The sequence below is a fragment of the Egretta garzetta genome, unplaced genomic scaffold (genome assembly GCF_000687185.1).
Source record: "Egretta garzetta isolate BGI_Z169 unplaced genomic scaffold, ASM68718v1 scaffold335, whole genome shotgun sequence".
Lineage (NCBI taxonomy): Eukaryota > Metazoa > Chordata > Aves > Pelecaniformes > Ardeidae > Egretta > Egretta garzetta.
Genome location: NW_009259795.1, coordinates 334,729 through 340,129, shown reverse-complemented (window position 1 = coordinate 340,129; position 5,401 = coordinate 334,729). Strand labels below are relative to the sequence as shown.

Here is a 5,401-nt window from a genome sequence, read left to right as displayed (position 1 = left end):
GGTGTTGTACTAATGGAGTTGTAATAGAAACAGGAAGGTAAACCAGTATAAAGTGTAGGGATTTTTTTGTCTGTACTAGCATATATTCTACTTAAATTGATGAAAGTAAAGGCCCTTAAGTGGAATGATGCAAGGCATCATTGTAACTGCTTTATATTCTGATTTATGTTCTGAAATTCTGCCTGTGTTGGTTCCCTCTGCTTAGGAGAAAAAAATTCAGAGGACTTCTGACTTTTTTTTTTCCCCCCCTTGGCTGGTGCTGCCATTTTACTATGGGGTTGGAAGGGAGTTTAATTCTTTTGTTCTCATGGCTTTTCTGCTCTTTTTCAGAAGTAAGAAACTTTTTAGCAAGAAAAAATTGAAAAGGAAACAGAAGACTAAATTGAAAGTAAAAACACGGAACAAGGTAAGTCTGTAACTTGTAAAAGTTCTGGCTCTAAATCATTTCAATCAAGAGAAATATAAGAAAAAGTGTAACTAGCAATTTATTTGTTTAGAAAAGATAATCATATGCCTGTATGGTTTGTTGGTTTACTGTATTCTACATGACTGATACCAATGTTAACCTTATTCGACTGTGTTTGCTACTAATGTTCAGCATGAAATAACATGAAGAATTTTGGTTCTTTAGTTCCTAAGCTGTAAATGTAGCTAAACATGTTGGTCTTGTAGTTAAATTTAGAGATGCATATCTAGCCAACAGTTAGAGAGTAGTGCTGCAAAGAGATCTGTCCATATCGGCTAAAGGAGAAAGGGAGCATTCAACGTCTAAGGAATCCAAAGTTACCTCTGAAAATTCCTCCATAATGGAATAGATATTTATTTCTATTAATAAAGTTTCTATTAATATTTTCACCCTATGTAACCCCTGCCCCTATCACTTTAAATGCTGTATAGTGAACTTCATAAAAATATTTACGTTCACTTGTTGCAGAGAAGAAATCTAGACAGAAGCAATAGTATTTTAGAATACTGCTCTGCTGCATTCTTCCTCTATTAGAGAGCTATTATTTCTCTGTTAAAGCTGGAGTCTTGAAGGGATTTTCATGAAGGCTCACTGCAGGCACGGAGGCTTCTTCCTAGGTTCCTGTTGTAGTCGGTAAAGTAGCTAAATTCTGGAATGCTTCTGAAGGACAGAACCACTGAAATATCCAGTGAAAATACTTTCTAGTCAGTTGAACACTCTTATAATACAAATACACTGTAGATCAGATTGGCCATCTTATCCCTATTTGCCAAACCTTGTGTAGTTACTCTATCTCAAGACAGATGACTTTGGGAGGGTGAAGCAAGCCCTGTATCTCTTCAGTTGGTATTGCCTTTTTGGATACTTACCAGATTGTTGTGCTTATCTCAAGTAGTGCAGCTCCAAGCTATGGTATAGAAGGGGCTTATCTTTACTTCTGTTCTCAGTACTGTACAGTGAAGTATTTCTAGTCCAAACTGAATTTTTCAGCCCTTTCCTCAGTTTCTATGATATTAGAAGTTTTAGCACTGTTCCCATCATGATTTTATCATACCCACTCTCAACACAGAAAATCAAATTAGAAATCTAAAGAAATCTTGCAGAATGTAGTCAGTCTTTGTGCATTCTGTCTGGTAGCAGAAACTGGTGCTTTTAAAATAAGATAACTCTTCAGCTTTGGTCATTGTTGTTATATAAAGGGAATGTTGTCTTTCTGTATAGTGGTGCCCTAGTTGAACTGCCAACTAGGAAGCTATATCCAGGACTGCTGTTCTTCACAAGCTTGGCAGTCAAATGTGCTTCTTGGATTTAGTTGCCCTGGATAAATGGATTGGCAGTCTCCCTTCTGAATGGCCAAAGATGACATGAGCATATTAAGGGCTGGTTCTTGTCCGTAGTTATAGTTTTGGCACTAACTGTTTGTTTCTGCACCTCATGCCTATGGAGGGTTGTTTTCAATATTTTTCTTGTATTTTAAACAGGTTCTACTTGAAGCATTAAGTGAGCTTTATCTGCCTTTGAAAGGCATAATGGGTTTTTGCATGTCTTTTACTGATGCTTCTATTGTAGACACTCTCTGAGGCAGGCCAGGGTTGATCAGCAGAGCACTGGTGTTCGTTCAGAGTCACTGAGGTACAGAAAAGCACTCCAGCTTATTCCTGCATGATAGGAGGAAATTATGTATCTCCTGAAAAATGTAGCTTAAGAGGGAAAGATAAAATTGGCTTCCTATCTTTAGGTTATGAAACTTTGTTTACTGACTAAGTGGGATGGTTTTGGTTTTTGGTGGTTTCCTTTTGTTTTTTGTTGGTGGCTTGATCCTCTCCCTCCCCTCCCCCCATGCTTTTCAATGCGTCTCCATGCTTACCAGTGCAGAGTAAGCACAATGATGATTTTTGCACTGGAATGTCTGAAAACCAGACATATATATTGTCAGAAAAATGCGAGCTTCCATTTGAAGCCTTGTAATAGGGCAGACTGAAAAGCCCATCACCACTGGATATTCTGAGCAGGAGAGCTTGTGTGCATCAGTTTATTTTTTAAGAGCCAGGGTCTTTAGTCTGAGCAGAGATGGGAGCTTTCTCTTAAAATGCTTGGTAGAGGCAGGGAGGGCCTTAAATTAAGACTAAGCTGAAGGAACCCCAAAATTATTATTTATACCCTGCACTTACTAAAAATGATAATGGAGTAATTGAAGAGGAGACAACATAAAGTCATTGTTGAACAACTAGAAGAAAATTATTTCCACCATTTAAGCATTAAATGTTATAACATTTTAAGTACAAAACATTAACTGGTGTTTAATGCAGTAGTTTGAGCCTTATTCTGTTTCTAAGCTGGGGTTGTGTTATGATCACTTGTATTTGAACTACTGTTAACTTTTGGTTTTGTGGCTTAATTTCTTTTTTTTATTTTTAATGGAGGTATGAAAATTTTCCATGTGGGTGCAAGTGTGTTTTGGCTTCAGAAATTCAGTGTTGAATAGAGTGACTTTTACATAGAAAACAAATATGTGATTATTAGACATGGGTGTAGCACCTTGGATTCCTGCCCTTGCACGCGCCACCTGCCACCTCCCCCCACCCCCATGTTTGGGGTGGTTTGTTTTTTTTTTTTGGTCATCAATTTTTGGTCACCAATTATCACTAGAAAATAGTAGGCTGTGTAACTTATCTCAATGCTATGAATATTGCTGCTTCTCCTCCTTCCCCCTTTTCACTCCCTGGAGTTTTTCACTCCCTGGAGTTTTCCCACTTTAATGTTAGCTCATAAAAGTGCTGCTTAGGACACTTAGCTGAGAGACTGGATGGAAAGCCAGACTTCGCCGTCTTCTGATCTCCTAATGTTATTTGAAGAATACTGAAAAAATAGAGCCAGAGAATGTAGTTCCAATGGTCAGCATCCACCTGTTTAGTCTATGCAGAAGTTTTAAACTATGGCTTTTTTAGCTTTATAGAAATGGAAGGGACATAACCTCGGAAAGAATGGTTCATGTAGCCAGCAAATTTGTTGTAAGCTAATGATTAGATGTATAAAGTGGATCAAGTGGGATAAATACTTGTGTCATTAAAACCATACGTAGCTTCTCAAATAATTTGGAAGTGTTTTCAGTGGCTTTCGTATTGTTTGGTGTTTCAACCTCAAGAGGGCATCCCTTTCTAAGAGACGTTTGAACTGTTCAAAGAAGAATTTGGTGAGGTTCTATGCTCATGTTATGCACCAATTAGATCAGATGGTTATTATAGCCTTACCTATCTTTAACAACAGATTAACTTTCCTCTCCTAGATTATAGTCTATTTCCATCACATCTGAGAATAAACCGTTAATGCAGTCATCTGCTTCAAGAGGAAGGAAATGACTTGGTCAGAAAATAAGTTACATATGCATTTCATCTTTTAGGAAACTAGTTTGTCTAGGTGTGAGGCGACTGTAAAGGAGACCAGAGGGTTTTGTTTTTCCCCCTTCTTCCCTTGAGTTTACTGGAACATTACAAAAGACCAAGAAGAACACTTGAGTCTGGTTGCTCTATTTTATGAACCAAACCTGTGCTGTTTAACCTCTCCTACATAATGTATTCTTCCATTTAGTGGGAACTATATGTTTACAAGTACAAGTCACATATCATGGTATGGGCATCTGTGCTTCATTCTGTCTCTTGTAAGATAGCCTCTCACCTTTTAGAAAAAAAAGTAACACACAAGAAATAAAATGTTACCTTCATGTATTAAAACTATGTTCATGATTCTTTACTTACATTAGCACTGCAATTTCTCAGACTTGCTTTTAGATTTCATTATTCAGTAGTTTGGGGTTTATTTGTTCTTTCTTCAGTATCTTCTAAAACTTAGAGAAAGGCTTTTCTAACTTTATCTTCAGTGTTTGGAGAACATAATCTGCTTCTGTTTTGTCTACCTAAAGTACAGAAAACTTTTGTGAAGGATTTAATTAGGTTTATTGCCTTTACAGATTCTATATCTATTCCTCTAAAAAAGATGTCTTAGTCCTTCTGACCACTGAAATGACCTTTCATCACTGTTACCTCACCTTGTATGGTTTCAGTTGAGAATCTCCTTTTTGAAGTTTAATATTGCACATTTTGTAAGAATGACATCATGCTTAAAAATTGCTCTTCCACCAAAATTTAATTTTAATGTTCTGTCTAGCACAAATAAATTTTTCCAGCACTCAAGACAGAAGATGGGATGAGTACTGGTTATCTGTTAAGTTTTACAATGTGTGTTCATCATGTATCTTGATTTAAGAAGGTGTATTTTCAGTTTATGTTGATGCCAAATGAAACAACAAAGATTTCAGAATGCCCCACTTTCTTACAGTTCATACAAACCCCGCCAAATCAAAAAGCATAATTCTGTATTCCAGTCTTGAAGCTCTATTCTTTTTGAAAGCGATAGTAATTTCTTATTCTGAGAAACCAAATGCCTTGGGAGAAAAAAAAAAGTAGAGCCTATCATCTCGTCTTCTACTCAGTCATCCTTGAAGCTGGTCTTCTAGTCATTCTTAGACTTACTGAGTACTTTGGATTGGCGTATTCCAGTAGACATTAAGAAAAGGACATTTAGAGGTGCAGAAAAAGTGATTGTTGCTCTTCACCTAAACAAGAGTCACAAAAGGATGTTTCATACATCTGTGGATCTTGATACGCTTAGCACCAAGAAAACAAGCTATTAGGGTGAGATTTTTTTCCTTGAAATAATGTATCCCACAGCTCAAGAGATTATTAACATCCCAGACCTGTGCAAAATTAATAAGTTGCTTCACTGAGTTCTTAAAAGTTGATGTGTCCCTCGGGGGTCCGTACTGTGACTGGTGCTGTTTAATGTTTTCATCAATGACTTAGACAGCGAGATCAAGTGCACCCTCAGCAAGTTTGCGGATGACACCAAACTGAGTGGTGCGGTTGACACACCAGAAGG

The 5,401-nt window shown here is 37.2% G+C and overlaps 1 protein-coding gene across 1 annotated transcript in view; it reads left to right on the top strand.

Moving 5' to 3' along the window:
- Positions 1-329: 329 nt before the first annotated feature.
- MYCBP2 (MYC binding protein 2) overlaps positions 330-5,401 on the top strand; it is a 174,864-nt gene continuing 169,792 nt past the window's right edge. Inside the window, exon 1 of the mRNA XM_035895202.1 lies at positions 330-406. The gene's annotated coding sequence lies outside the window, so the exon portion shown is untranslated. The remainder of the gene's footprint in view (positions 407-5,401) is intronic.